The 14,022-nt window shown below is 47.4% G+C and overlaps 1 protein-coding gene across 4 annotated transcripts in view; it reads right to left on the bottom strand.

The window, feature by feature from the left end:
* CNTFR (ciliary neurotrophic factor receptor) overlaps positions 1–14,022 on the bottom strand; it is a 624,317-nt gene that overhangs the window by 406,589 nt on the left and 203,706 nt on the right. Inside the window, exon 1 of one of the 4 annotated variants that reach the window (XM_075330014.1) lies at positions 12,705–12,770. The exons of the other annotated variants lie outside the window; for them this stretch is intronic. The gene's annotated coding sequence lies outside the window, so the exon portion shown is untranslated. Of the gene's footprint in view, positions 1–12,704; positions 12,771–14,022 lie in introns of those variants that run through there. 4 annotated transcript variants of the gene reach the window in all.

Raw genomic sequence — 14,022 nt, 5'->3', positions numbered from 1 at the left:
GATGCGTTATTCATTCACTTTCCCCTGTTTGTGCTCCCTGTGTCTTCTTTACAGTTTAGCGGAGTGGGAGCAGCACCCCGGCTAACCAAGCGGTAAATGTTAGTTACTTGCAGATTAAAGTGGTGTCCAGTGCACTTGTAGGATTTCACTCTGACTCCTAACATTGTGTATTGTACTATCAGGACTCGGCTGTTTTCACACTCTCTGTGCTCGCCACCTCACGGCTCCATATGCAATCTGCATGGAGACAATCACTCGCCGCCTGCTTTCTTTTCTGCTTCTCTCACTGAGAAAAGTAGAAGAAAAAGGTTGGCATGTGATTGTAAGTAGGGAAACTGGAGCAGTGATGTGACGAGCACAGAGAGTGTGAAAACAGCTGAGTCCGAAAACAAATCCAGATGAATTAGGCTCAGTTCTGGTACTGTATTTATGTAGTAAGCTCGTTATTGATACTGTATTTATGTAGTAGGTGCTGTTCTGCTCTTGTATTTATGTAGTAAGCTCAGTTCTGTACCTGTATCTACAGAATGTAGTAAGCTCAGTTATGTTCTTGTATCTGTGCAGTATGCTCGATTATATTCCTGTATCTATGTAGTAAGCTTGCCGATGTTCACATATCTATGTAATGAGCTTGATTCTGTTTCCGAATTTATGTAGTAAGCTTGATTCTGTTTCTCTATCTATGTAGTAAGTTCATTTCTGTTCCTGTATCTATGTACAAATCTCGGCTCTGTTCCTGTATCTAAGCAAAAATGCTCGGTTCTGTTCCTGTATCAATGTAGGAAATTTGGTTCTGTTCCTGTATCTATGTAGTAAGCTCGGTTCTTTTCCTGCATCTATGTAGTAAGCTTGGTTCTGATCCTGTGCATACATAGTAAGCTTGGTTCTGTTCCAGTATTTCTGTAGTATGATCAGTTCTCTTGATATATCTATGTAGCAAGGTCGATTCTGTGCCTGTATCTATGTAGTAAGCTCAGTTCTGTTACTGTATCTTTGTAGTAAGCTTGGTTCTGTTCCTGTATCAATGTAGTAATCTCGGTTATGTCCCTATATCTATTTAGCAAGCACTGCTCTGGTCCTGATCTATGTAGTAAGCTCAACTCAGTTCCTGTATCTATTTTCTTCCTGTATTTATGTAGTAAGCTCAGTTCTATTCCTGTATCTATGTGTTAAACTCAGTTCTGTTTCTGTATCTCTGTAGTAAGCTTGGTTTTGGTGCTGTATCTATGTAGTAAGCTTCGTTCTGTTTCTGTATCTATGTAGTAAGATTGGTTCTGTTACTGTATCTATGTAGTAAGCTTGGTTCTGTTCCTATAGCTATGTAGTAAGCTTGGTTCTGGATCTTTGTAGTAAGGTCAGCTCTGTTTCTGTATCTATGTATTAAACTCACTTTTATTTCTCTATCTATGTAGTAAGCTTGGTTTTGGTGCTGTATCTATATAGTAAGCTTGGTTCTGTTATCATATCTATGTAGTAAGTTCAGTTCTGTTCCCGTATCTATGTAGTAAGCTCAGTTCTATTCCTGTATCTATGTAGTAAGCTTGGTTCTGATCCTGTGCATACATAGTAAGCTTGGTTCTGTTCCTGTATTTCTGTAGTATGATCGGTTCTGTTGATATATCTATGTAGTAAGCTAGGTTCTGTGCCTGTATCTATGTAGTAAGCTTGGTTCTGGTCCTGTATCAATGTAATAATCTCGAGTTTGTTTCCATATCTATGTCCCAACCACTGTTATTATGAAAGCCTTTTAACTCTGCTGCTTTAATGAGATAAGCAAGCTAAAGGCGGGTTGCTGTAACTCGAGGGCCACTTCTTTGTGATTGCCCCCTAGGTAACAATGAGCCCCTTATTGGATGTGATCAGTGTGACACACGGTGATGCCGCCTGGTGACCACCACTCTATTGGACGTCATCAGTGTGACACACAGTGATGCCGCCTGGTGACCACCGCTCTATTGGACATGATCAGTGTGACACACGGTGATGCTGCCTGGTGACCACCACTCTATTGGACGTCATCAGTGTGACACACAGTGATGCCGCCTGGTGACCACCGCTCTATTGGACATGATCAGTGTGACACACGGTGATGCCGCCTGGTGACCACCGCTCTATTGGACGTGATCAGTGTGACACACAGTGATGCCGCCTGGTGACCACCGCTCACAGCTTTCAGGTGGCGGGAGCTGACAGACGAGTCACACTCTGCTGCATCGTTACGAGCGTCCCTATTAATTCTCTGCTCTTAGATGATATTATTTTCATGCTTCAGATCAGTAATTAATCCTCCTGCAGGACGCGGCGGAGGAGCGAGGAGCGCGCTCATTACTGCAAATGCATCTGTGAAGATTTCAATTAATTCACCTCCACATCACACTGCTGCCACTTCTACCGCGTCCTCGCTGCAACGTGCTGCACCTCTGCAGAGTGTGACTATCCGGAGTCTGACAGAGGGTCAGCGGCAGTACCAACACCACATCACTACTACCACAGTACCAACACCATATCACTACTACCACAGTACCAACACCATATCACTACTACCACAGTACCAACACCATATCACTACTAACACAGTACCACCACCATATCACTACTACCACAGTACCAACACCATATCACTACTACCACAGTACCACCACCATATCACTACTACCACAGTACCAACACCATATCACTACTACCACAGTACCACCACCATATCACTACTACCACAGTACCAACACCATATCACTACTACCACAGTACCAACACCACATCACTACTACCACAGGACCACCACCATATCACTACTACCACAGTACCACCACCACATCACTACTACCACAGTACCAACACCATATCACTACTACCACAGTACCACCACCACATCACTACTACCACAGGACCACCACCATATCACTACTACCACAGTACCAACACCATATCACTACTACCACAGTACCACCACCATATCACTACTACCACAGTACCACCACCATATCACTACTACCACAGTACCAACACCATATCACTACTACCACAGTACCACCACCATATCACTACTACCACAGTACCACCACCATATCACTACTACCACAGTACCACCACCATATCACTACTACCACAGTACCACCACCACATCACTACTACCACAGTACCACCACCATATCACTACTACCACAGTACCAACACCATATCACTACTACCACAGTACCACCACCATATCACTACTACCACAGTACCACCACCATATCACTACTACCACAGTACCAACACCATATCACTACTACCACAGTACCACCACCACATCACTACTACCACAGTACCACCACCATATCACTACTACCACAGTACCAACACCATATCACTACTACCACAGTACCACCACCATATCACTACTACCACAGTACCACCACCACATCACTACTACCACAGGACCACCACCATATCACTACTACCACAGTACCAACACCATATCACTACTACCACAGTACCACCACCATATCACTACTACCACAGTACCACCACCATATCACTACTACCACAGTACCAACACCATATCACTACTACCACAGTACCACCACCATATCACTACTACCACAGTACCAACACCATATCACTACTACCACAGTACCAACACCATATCACTACTACCACAGTAACACCACCACATCACTACCACCACAGTACCACCACCACATCACTACTACCACAGTACCACCACCATATCACTACTACCACAGTACCAACACCATATCACTACTACCACAGTAACACCACATCACTACTACCACAGTACCAACACCATATCACTACTACCACAGTACCAACACCACATCACTACTACCACAGTACCAACACCATATCACTACTACCACAGTACCAACACCATATCACTACTACCACAGTACCAACACCATATCACTACTACCACAGTAACACCACCACATCACTACCACCACAGTACCACCACCACATCACTACTACCACAGTACCACCACCATATCACTACTACCACAGTACCAACACCATATCACTACTACCACAGTAACACCACATCACTACTACCACAGTACCAACACCATATCACTACTACCACAGTACCAACACCATATCACTACTGCCACAGTACCAACACCATATCACTACTACCACAGTACCAACACCATATCACTACTACCACAGTAACACCACCACATCACTACCACCACAGTACCACCACCACATCACTACTACCACAGTACCACCACCATATCACTACTACCACAGTACCACCACCACTTCACTACCACCACCACATCACTACTACCACAGTACCACCACCACGTCACTACCACCACAGTACCACCAACGCATCACTACTACCACAGTACCACCAACACATCACTACTACCACAGTACCACCACCAAATCACTACTACCACAGTGCCACCACCACATCACTACTACCAAAGTACCACCACATCACTACTACCACAGTACCACCACATCACTACTACCACAGTATCAACACCATATCACTACTACCACAGTACCAACACCATATCACTACTACCACAGTACCAACACCATATCACTACTACCACAGTACCACCACCACATATCTACTACCACAGTACCAACACCATATCACTACTACCACAGTACCACCACCACATCACTACTACCACAGGACCACCACATCACTACTACCACAGTATCACCACCATATCACTACTACCACAGTACCAACGCCATGTCACTACTACCACAGTAACACCACATCACTACTACCACAGGACCACCACCACATCACTACTACCACAGGACCACCACATCACTACTACCACAGTATCACCACCATATCACTACTACCACAGTACCAACACCATATCACTACTACCATAGTACCACCACATCACTACTACCACAGTACCACCACCATATCACTACTACCACAGTATCACCACCATATCACTACTAACACAGTACCACCACCATATCACTACTACCACAGTACCACCACATCACTACTACCACAGTACCACCACCACATCACTACTACCACAGTACCACCACATCACTACCACCACAGTACCACCACCACATCACTACCACCACAGTACCACCACCACATCACTACCACCACAGTATCACCACCACATCACTACTACCACAGTAACACCACCATATCACTACTACCACAGTACCACCACCACATCACTACTACCACAGTACCACCACCACATCACTACTACCACAGTACCACCACCATATCACTACTACCACAGTACCACCACATCACTACTACCACAGTACCACCACCACATCACTACTAACACAGTACCACCACCACATCACTACTACCACAGTATCACCACCACATCACTACTACCACAGTACCACCACCACATCACTACTACCACAGGACCACCACCATATCACTACTACCACAGTATCACCACCATATCACTACTACCACAGGACCACCACATCACTAATACCACAGTATCACCACCATATCACTACTACCACAGTACCACCACCACATCACTACTACCACAGTACCACCACTATATCACTACTACCACAGTACCAACACCATATCACTACTACCACAGTACCACCACCACATCACTACTACCACAGTACCACCACCATATCACTACTACCACAGTACCAACACCACATCACTACTACCACAGTACCAACACCACATCACTACTACCACAGTACCACCACCACATCACTACCACCACAGTACCACCACCACATCACTACCATCACAGTATCACCAACACATCACTACTACCACAGTAACACCACCATATCACTACTACCACAGTACCACCACCACATCACTACTACCACAGTACCACCACCATATCACTACTACCACAGTACCACCACCATATCACTACTACCACAGTACCACCACCATATCACTACTACCACAGTACCACCACCACATCACGACTACCACAGTACCACCACCACATCACTACTACCACAGTATCACCACCACTTCACTACTACCACAGTATCACCACCACATCACTACTACCACAGTACCACCACCACATCACTACTACCACAGGACCACCACCATATCACTAATACCACAGTATCACCACCATATCACTACTACCACAGTACCATCACCACATCACTACTACCACAGTACCACCACCATATCACTACTACCACAGTACCACCACCATATCACTACTACCACCACATCACTACTACCACAGTACCACCACCACATCACTACCACCACAGTACCACCACCATATCACTACTACCACAGTACCACCACCATATCACTACCACCACAGTACCACCACCATATCACTACTACCACAGTACCACCACCATATCACTACTACCACAGTACCACCAACACATCACTACTACCACAGTACCACCACCACATCACTACTACCACAGTACCACCACCATTTCACTACTACCACAGTACCACCACATCACTACTACCACAGTACTACACCATATCACTACTACCACAGTAACACCACATCACTACTACCACAGTACCACCACCATATCACTACTACCACAGTATCACCACCATATCACTACTACCACAGTACCACCACCATATCACTACTACCACAGTAACACCACATCACTACTACCACAGTACCACCACCATATCACTACTACCACAGTACCACCACCATATCACTACTACCACAGTACCACCACATCACTACTACCACAGTACCAACACTATATCACTACTACCACAGTACCACCACCACATCACTACTACCACAGTACCACCACCATATCAATACTACCACAGTACCACCACCACATCACTACTACCACAGTACCACCACCACATCACTACTACCACAGTACCACCACCATATCACTACTACCACAGTACCACCACCATATCACTACTACCACAGTAACACCACATCACTACTACCACAGTACCACCACCATATCACTACTACCACAGTACCACCACCACATCACTACTACCACAGTACCACCACCATATCACTACTACCACAGTACCACCACCATATCACTACTACCACAGTACCACCACATCACTACTACCACAGTACCAACACTATATCACTACTACCACAGTACCACCACCCACATCACTACTACCACAGTACCACCACCATATCAATACTACCACAGTACCACCACCACATCACTACTACCACAGTACCACCACCACATCACTACTACCACAGTACCACCACCATATCACTACTACCACAGTACCACCACCATATCACTACTACCACAGTACCACCACATCACTACTACCACAGTACCACCACCATATCACTACTACCACAGTACCACCACATCACTACTACCACAGTACCACCACCACATCACTACTACCACAGTACCACCACCATATCACTACTACCACAGTACCACCACCATATCACTACTACACTAGTCTCCTCTCACATAGAATGCTGGGGGTTGTAGTTTCCTGTCACATAGAATGCTGGGGGTTGTAGTCCCCTGTCACATAGAATGCTGGGGGTTGTAGTCTCCTGTCACATAGAATGCTGGGGGTTGTAGTCTCCTCTCACATAGAATGCTGGGGGTTGTAGTCTCCTGTCACATAGAATGCTGGGGGTCGTAGTCTCCTGTCACATAGAATGCTGGGGGTTGTAGTCTCCTGTCACATAGAATGCTGGGGGTTGTAGTCTCCTGTCACAGAGAATGCTGGGGATTGTAGTCCCCTGTCACATAGAATGCTGGGGGTTGTAGTCTCCTGTCACATAGAATGCTGGGGGTTGTAGTCCCCTGTCACATAGAATGCTGGGGGTTGTAGTCTCCTGTCACATAGAATGCTGGGGGTTGTAGTCTCCTGTCACATAGAATGCTGGGGGTTGTAGTCTCCTGTCACATAGAATGCTGGGGGTTGTAGTCTCCTCTCACATAGAATGCTGGGGGTTGTAGTCCCCTGTCACATAGAATGCTGGGGGTTGTAGTCTCCTGTCACATAGAATGCTGGGGGTTGTAGTCTCCTGTCACATAGAATGCTGGGGGTTGTAGTCTCCTCTCACATAGAATGCTGGGGGTTGTAGTCTCCTGTCACATAGAATGCTGGGGGTTGTAGTCCCCTGTCACATAGAATGCTGGGGGTTGTAGTCTCCTGTCACATAGAATGCTGGGGGTTGTAGTCTCCTGTCACATAGAATGCTGGGGGTTGTAGTCCCCTCTCACATAGAATGCTGGGGGTTGTAGTCCCCTCTCACATAGAATGCTGGGGGCTGTAGTCTCCTGTCACATAGAATGCTGGGGGTTGTAGTCCCCTGTCACATAGAATGCTGGGGGTTGTAGTCTCCTGTCACATAGAATACTGGGGATTGTAGTCTCCTGTCACATAGAATGCTGGGGGTTGTAGTCTCCTCTCACATAGAATGCTGGGGGTTGTAGTCTCCTGTCACATAGAATGCTGGGGGTTGTAGTCCCCTGTCACATAGAATGCTGGGGGTTGTAGTCTCCTGTCACATAGAATGCTGGGGGTTGTAGTCCCCTGTCACATAGAATGCTGGGGGTTGTAGTCTCCTCTCACATAGAATGCTGGGGGTTGTAGTCTCCTCTCACATAGAATGCTGGGGGTTGTAGTCCCCTGTCACATAGAATGCTGGGGGTTGTAGTCTCCTGTCACATAGAATGCTGGGGGTTGTAGTCCCCTGTCACATAGAATGCTGGGGGTTGTAGTCCCCTCTCACATAGAATGCTAGGGGTTGTAGTCTCCTCTCACATAGAATGCTGGGGGTTGTAGTCTCCTGTCACATAGAATGCTGGGGGTTGTAGTCTCCTCTCACATAGAATGCTGAGGGTTGTAGTCCCCTGTCACATAGAATGCTGGGGGTTGTAGTCTCCTCTCACATAGAATGCTGGGGGTTGTAGTCTCCTCTCACATAGAATGCTGGGGGTTGTAGTCTCCTGTCACATAGAATGCTGGGGGTTGTAGTCCCCTGTCACATAGAATGCTGGGGGTCGTAGTCTCCTGTCACATAGAATGCTGGGGGTTGTAGTCTCCTGTCACATAGAATGCTGGGGGTTGTAGTCTCCTGTCACATAGAATGCTGGGGGTTGTAGTCTCCTCTCACATAGAATGCTGGGGGTTGTAGTCCCCTGTCACATAGAATGCTGGGGGTCGTAGTCTCCTGTCACATAGAATGCTGGGGGTTGTAGTCTCCTGTCACATAGAATGCTGGGGGTTGTAGTCTCCTGTCACATAGAATGCTGGGGGTTGTAGTCTCCTCTCACATAGAATGCTGGGGGTTGTAGTCTCCTCTCACATAGAATGCTGGGGGTTGTAGTCCCCTGTCACATAGAATGCTGGGGGTTGTAGTCTCCTCTCACATAGAATGCTGGGGGTTGTAGTCCCCTGTCACATAGAATGCTGGGGGTTGTAGTCCCCTGTCACATAGAATGCTGGGGGTTGTAGTCTCCTCTCACATAGAATGCTGAGGGTTGTAGTCCCCTGTCACATAGAATGCTGGGGGTTGTAGTCCCCTGTCACATAGAATGCTGGGGGTTGTAGTCTCCTGTCACATAGAATGCTGGGGGTTGTAGTCCCCTGTCACATAGAATGCTGGGGGTTGTAGTCTCCTGTCACATAGAATGCTGGGGGTTGTAGTCTCCTGTCACATAGAATGCTGGGGGTTGTAGTCCCCTGTCACATAGAATGCTGGGGGTTGTAGTCTCCTGTCACATAGAATGCTGGGGGTTGTAGTCCCCTGTCACATAGAATGCTGGGGGTTGTAGTCCCCTGTCACATAGAATGCTGGGGGTTGTAGTCTCCTCTCACATAGAATGCTGGGGGTTGTAGTCCCCTGTCACATAGAATGCTGGGGGTTGTAGTCTCCTGTCACATAGAATGCTGGGGGTTGTAGTCTCCTGTCACATAGAATGCTGGGGGTTGTAGTCCCCTGTCACATAGAATGCTGGGGGTTGTAGTCCCCTGTCACATAGAATGCTGGGGGTTGTAGTCCCCTGTCACATAGAATGCTGGGGGTTGTAGTCCCCTGTCACATAGAATGCTGGGGGTTGTAGTCTCCTGTCACATAGAATGCTGGGGGTTGTAGTCCCCTGTCACATAGAATGCTGGGGGTTGTAGTCTCCTGTCACATAGAATGCTGGGGGTTGTAGTCTCCTGTTACATAGAATGCTGGGGGTTGTAGTCTCCTGTCACATAGAATGCTGGGGGTTGTAGTCTCCTGTCACATAGAATGCTGGGGGTTGTAGTCTCCTGTCACATAGAATGCTGGGGGTTGTAGTCTCCTGTCACATAGAATGCTGGGGGTTGTAGTCCCCTCTCACATAGAATGCTGGGGGTTGTAGTCTCCTGTCACATAGAATGCTGGGGGTTGTAGTCTCCTGTCACATAGAATGCTGGGGGTTGTAGTCTCCTGTCACATAGAATGCTGGGGGTTGTAGTCTCCTGTCACATAGAATGCTGGGGGTTGTAGTCCCCTGTCACATAGAATGCTGGGGGTTGTAGTCCCCTCTCACATAGAATGCTGGGGGTTGTAGTCCCCTGTCACATAGAATGCTGGGGGTTGTAGTCCCCTGTCACATAGAATGCTGGGGGTTGTAGTCCCCTGTCACATAGAATGCTGGGGGTTGTAGTCCCCTGTCACATAGAATGCTGGGGGTTGTAGTCCCCTGTCACATAGAATGCTGGGGGTTGTAGTCTCCTCTCACATAGAATGCTGGGGGTTGTAGTCTCCTCTCACATAGAATGCTGGGGGTTGTAGTCTCCTCTCACATAGAATGCTGGGGGTTGTAGTCCCCTGTCACATAGAATGCTGGGGGTTGTAGTCTCCTCTCACATAGAATGCTGGGGGTTGTAGTCTCCTCTCACATAGAATGCTGGGGGTTGTAGTCTCCTGTCACATAGAATGCTGGGGGTTGTAGTCTCCTGTCACATAGAATGCTGGGGGTTGTAGTCTCCTGTCACATAGAATGCTGGGGGTTGTAGTCCCCTGTCACATAGAATGCTGGGGGTTGTAGTCTCCTCTCACATAGAATGCTGGGGGTTGTAGTCTCCTCTCACATAGAATGCTGGGGGTCGTTGTCTCCTGTCACATAGAATGCTGGGGGTTGTAGTCTCCTGTCACATAGAATGCTGGGGGTTGTAGTCTCCTGTCACATAGAATGCTGGGGGTTGTAGTCTCCTGTCACATAGAATGCTGGGGATTGTAGTCTCCTGTCACATAGAATGCTGGGGGTTGTAGTCTCCTCTCACATAGAATGCTGGGGGTTGTAGTCTCCTCTCACATAGAATTCTGGGGGTTGTAGTCTCCTGTCACATAGAATGCTGGGGGTTGTAGTCTCCTGTCACATAGAATGCTGGGGGTCGTTGTCTCCTGTCACATAGAATGCTGGGGGTTGTAGTCCCCTGTCACATAGAATGCTGGGGGTTGTAGTCCCCTGTCACATAGAATGCTGGGGGTTGTAGTCTCCTGTCACATAGAATGCTGGGGGTTGTAGTCTCCTGTCACATAGAATGCTGGGGGTTGTAGTCTCCTGTCACATAGAATGCTGGGGGTTGTAGTCTCCTGTCACATAGAATGCTGGGGATTGTAGTCTCCTGTCACATAGAATGCTGGAGGTTGGAGTCCCCTGTCACATAGAATGCTGGGGGTTGTAGTCTCCTGTCACATAGAATGCTGGGGGTTGTAGTCTCCTGTCACATAGAATGCTGGGGGTTGTAGTCCCCTGTCACATAGAATGCTGGGGGTTGTAGTCTCCTGTCACATAGAATGCTGGGGGTTGTAGTCCCCTGTCACATAGAATGCTGGGGGTTGTAGTCCCCTGTCACATAGAATGCTGGGGGTTGTAGTCTCCTCTCACATAGAATGCTGGGGGTTGTAGTCTCCTGTCACATAGAATGCTGGGGGTTGTAGTCTCCTGTCACATAGAATGCTGGGGGTTGTAGTCTCCTGTCACATAGAATGCTGGGGGTTGTAGTCCCCTGTCACATAGAATGCTGGGGGTTGTAGTCTCCTGTCACATAGAATGCTGGGGGTTGTAGTCTCCTGTCACATAGAATGCTGGGGGTTGTAGTCTCCTGTCACATAGAATGCTGGGGGTTGTAGTCTCCTGTCACATAGAATGCTGGGGGTTGTAGTCTCCTGTCACATAGAATGCTGGGGGTTGTAGTCCCCTGTCACATAGAATGCTGGGGGTTGTAGTCCCCTGTCACATAGAATGCTGGGGGTTGTAGTCTCCTGTCACATAGAATGCTGGGGGCTGTAGTCTCCTGTCACATAGAATGCTGGGGGTTGTAGTCCCCTCTCACATAGAATGCTGGGGGTTGTAGTCTCCTGTCACATAGAATGCTGGGGGTTGTAGTCTCCTGTCACATAGAATGCTGGGGGTTGTAGTCCCCTGTCACATAGAATGCTGGGGGTTGTAGTCTCCTGTCACATAGAATGCTGGGGGTTGTAGTCTCCTGTCACATAGAATGCTGGGGGTTGTAGTCCCCTGTCACATAGAATGCTGGGGGTTGTAGTCCCCTGTCACATAGAATGCTGGGGGTTGTAGTCTCCTGTCACATAGAATGCTGGGGGTTGTAGTCTCCTGTCACATAGAATGCTGGGGGTTGTAGTCTCCTGTCACATAGAATGCTGGGGGTTGTAGTCCCCTGTCACATAGAATGCTGGGACTTGTATTCCTACTATCCTTGGTGACGAGTCTGTACTCACCGGTCCTGGAGGATGCGGAGCAGTATATGGAGACCCCGACGTCTGCAGAGAGCCTGAGACCGAGGAGCCGAGACCCTGCCCCTAATCCCCGAACATGATTGATGAATTCTTTCATACCCATCTGAATGGAAATGAGTGTGTAAGGAGATTAGAGGCATGTGACCCCCCCCCCTCCCCGACACCCCCCACCCCGAGGGGCGAGGAATGTCCCAGTGACAGCAATCACCATGAATGACCGGCATTCCAGAGAACAAGGGGGGAGCCACAGGGCCTTACATGGGACTGCAGGTGACACCACTGTCTGTACTCAGAGATATCACTGTGTTATCTGTGGTGTTACATAGGACTGCAGGTGACATCTACTACATTATCTGTACTCAGGGATATCACTGTGTTATCTGTGGTGTTACATAGGACTGCAGGTGACATCTACTACATTATCTGTACTCAGAGATATCACTGTGTTATCTGTGGTGTTACATGGGACTGCAGGTGACATCTACTACATTATCTGTACTCAGAGATATCACTGTGTTATCTGTGGTGTTACATAGGACTGCAGGTGACATCTACTACATTATCTGTACTCAGAGATATCCCTGTGTTATCTGTGGTGTTACATAGGACTGCAGGTGACATCTACTACATTATCTGTACTCAGAGATATCACTGTGTTATCTGTGGTGTTACATAGGACTGCAGGTGACATCTACTACATTATCTGTACTCAGAGATATCACTGTGTTATCTGTGGTGTTACATAGGACTGCAGGTGACATCTACTACATTATCTGTACTCAGAGATATCACTGTGTTATCTGTGGTGTTACATAGGACTGCAGGTGACATCTACTACATTATCTGTACTCAGAGATATCACTGTGTTATCTGTGGTGTTACATAGGACTGCAGGTGACATCTACTACATTATCTGTACTCAGAGAGATATCACTGTGTTATCTGTGGTGTTACATAGGACTGCAGGTGACATCTACTGCATTATCTGTACTCAGAGAGATATCACTGTGTTATCTGTGGTGTTACATAGGACTGCAGGTGACATCTACTGCATTATCTGTACTCAGAGATATCACTGTGTTATCTGTGGTGTTACATAGGACTGCAGGTGACATCTACTACATTATCTGTACTCAGAGAGATATCACTGTGTTATCTGTGGTGTTACATAGGACTGCAGGTGACATCTACTGCATTATCTGTACTCAGAGAGATATCACTGTGTTATCTGTGGTGTTACATAGGACTGCAGGTGACATCTACTGCATTATCTGTACTCAGAGAGATATCACTGTGTTAT

This window comes from Anomaloglossus baeobatrachus, chromosome 1 (genome assembly GCF_048569485.1).
Source record: "Anomaloglossus baeobatrachus isolate aAnoBae1 chromosome 1, aAnoBae1.hap1, whole genome shotgun sequence".
NCBI lineage: Eukaryota > Metazoa > Chordata > Amphibia > Anura > Aromobatidae > Anomaloglossus > Anomaloglossus baeobatrachus.
Note: the sequence above shows the minus strand (reverse complement) of the source record. Positions and strands in the feature narration are given on the sequence as shown.